The following is an 11,751-nucleotide window of genomic DNA, read 5'->3' on the forward strand; positions in this document are numbered from 1 at the left end:
GTTCGAGTGCGCTTTGATGGTTCGCATGGCCCTTCGCACAACTTTGGCCTCTGCCAATCCTCACTCCCTTTTCGTTATCGACTGTACCTTTTCACATGAGTCAGACATTCCTGGTGCTTAGGCCCTGTACGAATTCTTTCCAATTATTCCCGTTCTCAGAACACGTAGATACAACCTGTGCAAATTCTCATAACACATAGATGTAGCCTGTGCAAATTCTCATAACACATAGATGCAGCCTGTGCAAATTCTCACAACACATAAACACAGACATCTACTAACGCGTGTATATAGGTATAAAATGGTTATTATGCAGCATTTATGTGGTAAAACAACATTAATAAACCACATTTCACTTCATTCCACTCCTGGTGTTTTACCACCAATTGATGCAAACAGGTTCCACTAATTTATTAACCCGTTAACGTGTTGTTCCCAATTATCCAATATCCACTGAAACCATGGTACATTTTATGAGTGAGCAAAGCAAAACCAATGATCCTGTAAAACATTTACCACCACATGAGTCAACATGTTTATGCGCGTGGTACAATGGATTTCTCGCCTGGTATATTCATTTCCAATCCGGCGGACACATTCAAAGATATGCCCTTCTTCTTCTAAATTTAAAGTTAGTTCACACACATAACGGTTATACCAAGAATTGACAGTTTCAATTTTTATTCTCATGGTTCCATGCAATGATATATTTCTTTTTCTACTTCTAATCGAATTCGTCGAACATAAACACAAATTCCAATATTGCATAGCGTAGTCAAAGCGATAGCTATTAAAACCAAAATCATTGGTGGAAGCAACGTTGCCCTAGCAGTTTGTGACAAGCCTGAAAATATGTCCCACCAATGATGAGCAGACTGTTGCTGAATGATTTTAGCAGCATGCAATGTCGATACCATCAGTTGGGAAACATTGGACGCATGTGACTTTATCAATTTCTTTACCTCAGTGGATCGTTCCAATGCGCATTTGAAACGCTCCAAAGAGATTTGCCATGGTGTGCGTAGCACTTCCCATTGTACAGCCGTAAACCGGCTAGCAACTGTGTAATTTGTCAACCAATACGTCCCGTTTCCCCACTGAGGTATGCGGCCCCACCTGCCACAAAATGTCCCTACTAGGTTCCCTCGACCAATCGCACAAGGTGAAGTTTACGTTGGTTAAGCAAGGATTAACAAATTCATGATGCAATTTACAAGCTAGTCCTTTATCAGTGTTTTCGCAAAGATCGGTATTAAAGGTCTGGTTTGTGTTTGGGTTCATCACAACTCAGAGGATATATTCCAGACACTACGCCACTCCTGGTAATTTCCTGTAGTCATTACTCGTACGAAACGCTCTTTTTGCGTCTGCGCATGTAGGTTTTGTATGCTACATGTGGTCCAGTTTAGCTGTTTAGTTACATTGGTTAACACTTCACTAGTGGCGTTCCACATATTTAATTCCCATTTAAATACATTTTGCCACAGTTTAGCATTTTCGTTTTGTCCCACTATTGAATTAGGAAGCCACATTCCTACTTTTAGTAGGGCATCATGAGTTCCCTGTCCGGTCCCAGCTAATTTATAGCGTGTCACTTCATTATCAATGGTGTTAGATACCCCCAATAACGTTCCGGTTCCCCCCAATAAGGTGTCGTGTTAACACTCTCTCTTCTTTCGAACACACGTGGGAAAAACAGGGAATACAACTTTCCAATACATTTTCGTAGTTATTGCTGATTGTGCCAAGGGTGTACATGTATCAATTATAGGTACCAGCTGGGTGTTTGTAATGTGTGTGTGGGGGGGGGGTCGCTTTACTAACGCCTCTCCCCTTCTCTGGGATGAGTCATTTGGTCCAGTTCTTTCCTTGACGGGTCGGATCACACTCTGCTCTGAACCAAAAGCTCTTGACATCTCCTTCCATCGTACCTGGTTTCACTGCGCACAGCTCCACCCTGGACTTGATCCAGATTCTAGTTCCATTACGAAACAGCCATTGGGTTGATTCTTTTCCAGGACTCCAGAATACTGCATCAGCGGTGAGGTTGGCCACCGCACACAGCCCGCCCCCCGGACACGTCACTCCATCCTGGGTCACGTTGACCCCCTTGACCCTCTCACTGCCGGTCAGATTCCATGACAGCGGGCCCTGCATTCGGGGGTACAGAAGGCGTCCGGTCGTTTGCTCCCAGGAGAGTTGGACCATGGCACCAAGGACAAGGAAGAGGATGACCAAGCAGCCGACATCACCACCGTACCGGACTTCGATAGCGGCCACGGCGTCTTGATCCGTTGCCGGCCCGTCCCACAAACAACTCCCACCACGTCATCCACACCGGCTGTAATGAACACAGTTAGTTCCTACAATTGAAAGGCACAGATTAGTTTTCACGTAAATAACACATTTTTCTTCTCCTTCAAATAAGACGCTCACTGTAGCGTCGTCTCCTTGTGCAATTATCTCAGCAGCCCGGGGGGGCCCTGAGTTTTGTTTTACCTAAACCTTAGCTCCGGCCCTGTCGGTTGAGCCAAAGCCCCCTGAGCCTCGTCCAGATCTTATCACTGGTTTAGGAATTTCCTGAACTGTTGTCATATTGCACGGTTTTATTACCAACTGGGCGATTTTACTGCCCTTTCAGGTGCAAGGTCATTCCAGCCAGTATGTCCATTCCAATTATCCATTCTGCGATGGGTGTAACCACCACTTCATATTTCCGAATTGGCATGTGTCCAATTTTCAAAGGCAAAGTTACTGCCTTTCCATTTATAATTTGTCCCCCTATTCCTTGTACCGGGACTAGGGTGCCCTTCATTTTGTTGGGATTTCCTTGAATCAACGAGGCCTCCGCCCCTTTGTCAACCAGTGCCAAAACACATTGAACCGAATTATTCCAATAAATTGCTAGCTTTACATGGGGTCGAATATCACCGACACTCCATCGTTCTGACAATTTTGACTGGCTGGCAACAAAGGCTTGACCTTCATCCTATCCTAAGAGATCAAAGACTTGAGACCTCTTGCCTTTGTTTTTTCCTCTTCGAACGGCTGCAACATACCTTTCATCCTCACTGCTGCTTTCCAAACATTCCTCTCTGTTCCCCTCCACGGGAGGGGCAGAGGGCACAGCTGGTTTCATCATATCTTTAAGCAGTCCTGCCAATTCTGCAAGTTCAGAACGACCGGATCGTTCTTCAAAGCGCAAACAATTAACTTTAAGTCCTCTTTGTCTGCACCTGGCCATCAAAAACTCGTTTGATTGTCCATCAATCTCCGAATGAGGGACTCCCGCGTCTATTAACGCTCTCCACATAGCGCGTCTGTCCCCCTGATCCAGCCCAATTGCATCTGCACCTTCCTCGTACAGACGTCTGATCCATGAGTCAGTGGGCTCCCCACCACGCTGTTTATATTTGGTGGAAATTTGTGTGATTTCGTCCTGTGAATAATCTTCCTTAGTTACAGTTACTCGCGGTGCGGGTTGAGGAAACTCCTGTCTCCGCACAATGGGGTTTCCTTCAGCGTCCACTACGACAACCCCATTAGCATCCCGCTCGACATCCACAATAGGCAATACCACATTTTGCTCTTCACGCCTGCGTGCTATCGGTTTTATTTGCAAATGTGATAATTTTGGATAGAGGGACTGCCCGGTGGCAGGGGCTGTTACTTCAACGTCACCATCCCCCCATATATCTCCTTCCCAGCCCTCCGGCTCCCATTCGCCCGCAAGATCTCTCGTAAACGCCCGTATTTGTTGCGTTTCAACGCGGCGATCAGTTTTCCGCTGGTTAGCTCGTGCTTTCTTGGAAATATGCACAATTGTTTTTTCCAACACAGAATTTAATCTAGATATTTCCTTCTCTAGTTCTTCGATCTTATTGTTCTGCATTAGAATTTCTTGATCTTTACGCGCACCAGCGAGGAGAGCAGCGTCTAACGCCTTATTCTTCTCCCGCCATGCTTCTGCACAAATCCACATCATCTTCCGCACACCCCCCAAAGGCGCTCTTTTACAGACCACCACCTGAGTCAGTAAATCCTTAACTGACGTCGGGCTGGCCCCCACTGGCATGTTAACCCACGGACCAGGGCGTCCCCCATTCCGCGTCAACAATTTCCCAATTTCTCTAAACTCATGACTGTCCCACCCCGGCACTCCCGAGACGCAGTCAACAAACCCCCCTTCGAGTCCTCTAAACTCACGACTGTCCCACCCCGGCACTCCCGAGACGCAGTCAGCACGACTGTCCCACCCCGGCACTCCCGAGACGCAGTCAGCACGACTGTCCCACCCCGGCACTCCCGAGACGCAGTCAGCAAACCCCCCTTCGGGTCCTCTAAACTCACGACTGTCCCACCCCGGCACTCCCGAGACGCAGTCAGCAAACCCCCCTTCGGGTCCTCTAAACTCACGACTGTCCCACCCCGGCACTCCCGAGACGCAGTCAGCAAACCCCCCTTCGGGTCCTCTAAACTCACGACTGTCCCACCCCGGCACTCCCGAGACGCAGTCAGCACGACTGTCCCACCCCGGCACTCCCGAGACGCAGTCAGCACGACTGTCCCACCCCGGCACTCCCGAGACGCAGTCAGCAAACCCCCCTTCGGGTCCTCTAAACTCACGACTGTCCCACCCCGGCACTCCCGAGACGCAGTCAGCAAACCCCCCTTCGGGTCCTCTAAACTCACGACTGTCCCACCCCGGCACTCCCGAGACGCAGTCAGCAAAAACCCCCTCGGGTTCATCCAAAGTTTTACTCTTACTCAAACAACAAGCCATGTCCAAGTCGCAGTTTTCCCGAGATCCTGCCGACAACGCCAAAAATGTTTTGAAACAATTCTGATACTGCTTATGATCAATTACAGCATCAATAAGAGTGACTAGTAGCGAGACTGATACCCAATCGCCAGGCTACAATGGGTTAAGCTGTCTGTTATTTCCAATCAGACAAGCGTGAGCCCTTGAGTAGACACTGCTTACAATCAATTACAGTATCAAATAATATAATAGTCACAACTCATGATCAATTGCTATGACTTATTATTAACTTCAGGATCGCGGATCGTCGGCGACTTACATGGACAACAAACACTTCACTGCGTGAAACAAGCGGCACATTTTATTTAACCCACAGTATAAAGTGTACAAGCAAGCAAGCAAGCAACAATTGTATTTCAGCTCATAGATTACATGCAAGACATAAATCTCATTACCGTGTGCTGGAAGGACGGAGAGCCCCGGCGTCCTCAGTAATGCGAGCAAAAAATACGATGCTGGGCGTCCGCGCGTAAAACCCTCAGCCGACTCTACTTTCGTTTTGCCTTCGTCACATTCTTATAGCCAATATCGCACCCCATCCCCTCCCGTTCGAGTGCGCTTTGATGGTTCGCATGGCCCTTCGCACAACTTTGGCCTTTGCCAATCCTCACTCCCTTTTCGTTATCGACTGTATCTTTTCACATGAGTCAGACATTCCTGGTGCTTAGGCCCTGTACGAATTCTTTCCAATTATTCCCGTTCTCATAACACATAGATACAACCTGTGCAAATTCTCATAACACATAGATGTAGCCTGTGCAAATTCTCATAACACATAGATGCAGCCTGTGCAAATTCTCACAACACATAGACACAGCCTGCGCAAATTCTCATAACACATAAACACAGACATCTACTAACGCGTGTATATAGGTATAAAATGGTTATTATGCAGCATTTATGTGGTAAAACAACATTAATAAACCATATTTCACTTTAAGCACTAAACAACCAAACTTCATTAACAGCTAAACTAAACGTTTCCAATGTAAATTTCCACCTATATATAGTGTAAAAAGACATCCTGAAGCCTGGGCAGTCATTAATTTGATTGTTCAGTATTTCCCTTATGAGATAATGCCTCACATAGCAAATGTGTACAGTGCGAGCTGAGAATGCATTTGCAGCACTAAACAACCAAACTTCATTAACAGCTAAACCACACGTTTCCAATGTAAATTTCCACCTATATAAAGTGTAAAAAGACATCCTGAAGCCTGGACAGTCATTAATTTCATTGTCCAGTGTTTCCTTAATGAGATAAAGCAACACTTCGGAAAAGTGTACAGCGCCAGAAGAAAATGCATTTGCGCACTTAAACAACCAAACTTAATTAACAGCTAAACTAAAAGTTTCCAATGTAAATTTCAACCTATATAGAGTGTAAAAAGACATCCTGAAGCCTGGGCAGTCATTAATTTCATTGTCCAGTGTTTCCTTAATGAGATAATGCCTCACGTAGCAAATGTGTACAGCGCGAGCTGAGAATGCATTTGCAGCACTAAAAAACCAAACTTTTATAACAGCTAAACCAAACGTTTCCAATGTAAATTTCCACCAATATATAGTGTAAAAAGACATCCTCAAGCCTGGACAGTCATTAATTTCATTGTCCAGTGTTTCCTTAATGAGATAAAGCAACACTTCGGAAAAGTGTACAGCGCCAGCAGAAAATGCATTTGCAGCACTTAAATAACCAGACTTCATGAACAGCTAAACCACACGTTTCCAATGTAAATTTCAACCTATATATAGTGTAAAAAGACATCATGAAGCCTGAAAGTCATTAATTTGATTGTCCAGTATTTCCCTTATGAGATAATGCCTCACATAGCAAATGTGTACAGCGCGAGCTGAGAATGCATTTGCAGCACTAAAAAAACAAACTTTTATAACAGCTAAAACAAACATTTCCAATGTAAATCACCACCTATTGTTGGAATTTAGCTCTAAATTAATGTTAGAATTTAATTTTAAACCAATGTAACCTCAAATTAGTAATCTGACTCCAATTTGCGACCTTACCCAACTCTCACTCATCCAACAATATGCGCGCTCCTTCTGCAATAGAAAGGTATCAGGAAGCCGGCATTTTCACGCACGAGTGGATTTATTCCCAATACACAGATTTATTACATAATCGCCTGGGTCTCGGATCCCTCTCAATACAACTCTACACCGCTCCTGCCATCCACAGAACTCTACTCTACTTTTTCCGAGTTCCCCAGTAGTGACTATACAATATGTAAATGACACACAGACAAAAGCATCCTGGCATGATTCTATTGGCTATGCGTATCCTGCAGTTAACTTTAGCTTGCTCTTATTGGTCTTTCTTCTCCCGCCGAATCCCGTGGCTCCTCCTGCGTGCGATCCCCGGATGGCCGCTCCTTCATCCACTGCTCCCGGAGTCATCTCGTCTCGCTCAGCACCGTCTGCTTCTAAAACATTCCATTCTTGCCCAACCCCCGCAACCAGTTTCGCTCCACCAGTCACACTCTCAGCATTTTACAGTATCACATTTTCATACACTGGATGCAGCAACATCTAATGAACTATGTTAAGCTCAAACTCTTATATTCCTTTAATAGTCAAATGTATGAAATCCTTTAAGTGTAACCGAAGTTTGGACCATGCTAATGACAAGACCGTCAGGAGAGGAATGCAGGAAGATTGGATCAAGGCTGCAACAAAGGAGGTGTGAACGAGAACCCTCTGAAACAATGGACTTCCTTGCCGGGATCACAAAAGTGGCTCCTAGCAGTCTACCCTTTGTTCTGTTTAGATTGACTGCCATGATTACATTATCCTTTAATCCCTCTCATGACCTCAGACACCTGAGGTCATCACTTGAACACCTTATTTTATTGTTGCACACGAGCTAGACAACTTGCCATAAAACTAAAACTCCTCAAACAATTAGTAAAAGAATAAGAATCTGTAGAAAATTTCATTCCCTCCTCATGGCTTCAGGTCCCTGAGGCCATCTTCCCATACTCACATCCTGGACTCCCGGAGGGCCACGGCTGTCTCCGCCTCCTGGGGGTCCTTTTGAGGGATCATCATGTACTTGCCACCCGTAGGGAGTGGCCCCAATGTGCGTTCTATTGTCTTAACAGTTAATGATCTGATACATGGAATACAGCAACATCCGCATAACACCATAATAGCGGCAAACACAGCAACAGAAATCAGTACTGACGCAATCAAGCTTTTATATTTACCAAAGATGTTTAACCAGTCAGAATACCAACTGGTGTCCACACCTGAGTGCTCCTTCATTTTGTTACTTCGCGTGCGCACACCCTCCAATGCCTTGGTAAGGCGACCCTCAGGAGACGTATTGTTGGGAATCAGAGTACAACACTGATCCCCCAAAATACCACACACTCCTCCTCTTTCAGCCAACACCATATCTAAGCTTATTCTATTTTGGAATGCCAGAAGAGACGTGGCAGCCAATTGCTCATGCACTGCCTGGAGTGCCGAGGTGGTGAAGTTCGCCAATCGTTGGACATCATAGTAGACATAATCAATCCGGTCCACATTTTTGTTTACTGTAACGAACAGGAAAAGACTCTCCCATCCTGCCGCAATTTGATCCACCAATTTATATTCGTCAGGGATCCCTCTTGGAACTCCAATTGCATCTATATATGTGGAATCTCCTGCATTCAACCATTTTTGCATGTCCCTTCTCTTCCTGTTAAGGAAGGGGATTCTTCTCCATTGTCCAACGCCTTCCCATACCATTTTGGCCAGATCTTAGGCTGTCACACTAACTGGCATGATCAGTGTTACCAGGGCGCATTACCTGAGGCATTGGTGGGAAGCCAATCGTACAGCACTTTCTCTCCACGCCACAGCCAAACATCAGCACGAGCGAGAGGGATTCCTGCTGGCAAGGACACATTTTCATTACACCATGACTCCTGGATATTTCCAATCCCAGGGCCAGTCCCATTTAACTTTAGGCAGGTGAAATTTTGTTTTGCAACTTGGGTGTCAAAAATAGGCTTTTTCTTTTCCATTACCCCATCATTCCACGGGTGTGTCCAATTAAAATTGTCACCCAAGTGTTCACCTGTGTCGGTTGTTCTTCAGATTTAGCAGTAGTTGTTGTGTCTGTGTCAGCTTCTTACGCTCTGCTCCATACCATACCGTTCCATTACATGCTCCTTTCGCTCCATCACTTCTGTCATCCCGCATCCTATGTTCAAACGCCAACATCGTCCACACAAAGCACACGCCAGTAAGCAAAATAGTCAATAAAGTTAAACATTTGCATCGTCGTCGTCTGTGTTCAGACACTTTCGAGTCCGACTTTGATCAAATTCTTGCCATCTACACATTCCCTCTCTTGACCTGCCCGTCCGGGCGGTCAACCTTTAAGCTCAACCTTGGCAGGCACAAATTCTGGGGCCGGGCGCAACTATGAGTTATGGTACCACTTTTGTCCTTTAGTTTCCATTTGGATGGCGTGTGAGGTTCTAGCCAGAACTCTAAACTGTCCTTTCCAGCGAGATTGAGTCCACCTCCGGGAAAGCACCCGGAGGGAGACGTACGGAGTGGTGTCCGACTCCAGTGATGCTGAGTTCACTGAGTTCAAATATCTAACTGTGTTTAGAGATTACAAATTAAGCCTCGAGCTAACGCTCCAATTTTGACTGTCTTTTATTTTTTTTTATTTTTGACAAATTTTTAAAGCAACCCAAATGAAATAGTAACCATTCGCACTTAAAATAAAAAATCCCAAAACTATAATAACGCAAATACCAAATTAAACCTTTTTTTTTTTTTTAAACGGGAAGAATAGGTGCTCTCCAAGACATAGACAGCTCCAAGACCGCTGCAGTCTTCACCTCCTATTGTCTCCCAAATGCTTCAATCCACCTCCAGGCCGAGCCCACACTGATTCTGTCAACTGGGGGAGGGGGTAGAGACAGTAAAAACAATTGCGGAGCCGAGCCCCAAATCAGTCTGGCCCTGGGTCCACAACTCCTCTAGCAGAGACTCACACAGAATTACCTCTTCCTAGCGACCCTTCTCGGGAAATTTTGAAATTTAGTGATGTTCCCAAAACCAAACAATTTGTAGTGGGTGCTGAATAGTGACGTGAAGTATTCAACAACTATGGGGCCTCAACCTTTAGTATGATGGCGCGCATCAATATTCAATGTGATTTGTGGCTCGGTGAAAGTGACCAATTCATACCATTTCCTCTGCTCAGGGACAAGGCACACGTGCGAGGCAACGCCGGTAGACATAACAAATATATAATCCTAATGGAAGATCTACTCCTAACTAAATTTAGATGACTGCATTTTGCTAAACCAAACCATGTGTGACCACATGTACAATGTAATGTCAATTGGTGAATTGAATGGGTGGAGGTTGCTACACCACTCAGACCAGAGCAGGAACAGGGCATACCCACCGCGGGAGGATGGAGAACCAGGTTTCAGAGCTGCCCTCAGATATTTCAGTTCAGCCACTGGAATGGAGGAGAGCACCACATATGCTCCCTCCGAAGGATATGCACAATCCCATCCGGAAACGCCACTCGAATTCCAGTGTTCGTTCAGTCAATGGCAGTGACTCAGGCAATCCCGAGAGTCCACATGGCTCACTGGGAGTTGCGGAAGGAGCCCATAGCTCGCCCCAATTTCCAGCACCATCGAAAACTTGCCCATCCACCGTCCCCGGAATGCTGGGACCTGCTAGTCCTCGCACGCTGAAGCTCCGTGGCCCCCTGTCATGGAATGGGGTACCAGCGGGTTTGTGTCAAGAGTGCATTGGGAGTGGGTAACGTGGCGCCCCCTGCGCTGGTGGAGCTCTTTGTGACAGATATGGCACCGGACCAGAGCATGGCACATTCCAGAAAGTGGCTCGGCATGGACAGCTCATCACCCAGTGACCCCACACCCCGCAGCAAGAGCACACCCCACTCACAACCCCTATCTATAACCACCCCTACTTCTGTTACCGCGGTCCCGACTTCGTTGACCGGCCTGCTATGGTCAGCCAGTCTGCTGTGGCACTGCGTCACCCGAACCTTGCCCAGAAGCAGCAGAAGTGGAAGGAGCAGGTCCAATGGGAGCCGCATGCGTCCGTGGCCTTAGCTGCTTCCTCTTTTTAATATTTTTATCTCTCTTGGCCTCCTAAACCTGCAAATACAACAATTTTTAGTCACGCTCCTTAATCCAATCCCATATTTTCCTTTTCTGATGTCGTGCAAAATTATGTACAAAATGTGTTCTACTTAGGCCGATTAGCATTTTTCATTGATGGACTATTTCGCCTGATGTCTGCCACTGGAAGGGGCACGCCCTTGTGGACGGCCAACTGGAACAGCTGTGTATTGCCGACATTATTGGATGGGTCACTGCCGGAAGTCTCACTCTATTCACGTCTCGCCCTGGCCACATAGACCAGGCCTGTCTCCCCCTTCCCCACCTGAAAGACACAGCAACATCGGCCCCAACGGGCCCAGAAATATCTGATGCACGGCACGGCCAATCTCACCTGAGGTGTCCCCATTTAGCTGGTGACCATCATGCTGGTCAGCAGGTCTGGCCTCAAGTGAGGACAGTTCCTGTTAAGTAAATTTTATCCCCTCTACAACGAACCTACCCTTGCGTTAAGTGAGTAACTTTCCATAAAAACAGAGCCACCGCTGTATATTATGGAAAAGTCTAAACAATAAACAAAATTTTGCCCTATCCTGGACTGGGTGTATGTTATCTAGTCGCGCATCCAATGTGAATAATAATATCTCCCTCCTTGTTGAGGAGAACCTCCGGGATGGGCGTGGTGAGGCGCTATTTGAAGCGTTCTCCGGCCTTCTGGACACACAGGTCACATGTCACTGCAAACCTGTGGAGAGAACTGGAGGAGTGGCACTTGCCAGTGAGAAGGGGCAAATTATC

At 46.3% G+C, this 11,751-nt stretch overlaps 1 pseudogene; it reads right to left on the reverse strand.

Annotated features, from left to right (window-relative positions):
- Positions 1–664: 664 nt before the first annotated feature.
- Positions 665–2,236, reverse strand: LOC148319673 (uncharacterized; annotated as a pseudogene).
- Positions 2,237–11,751: the final 9,515 nt, after the last annotated feature.

Source organism: Idiotropiscis lumnitzeri, chromosome 18 (genome assembly GCF_059441095.1).
Source record: "Idiotropiscis lumnitzeri isolate Australia: NSW breed Sydney's pygmy pipehorse chromosome 18, RoL_Ilum_1.0, whole genome shotgun sequence".
Lineage (NCBI taxonomy): Eukaryota > Metazoa > Chordata > Actinopteri > Syngnathiformes > Syngnathidae > Idiotropiscis > Idiotropiscis lumnitzeri.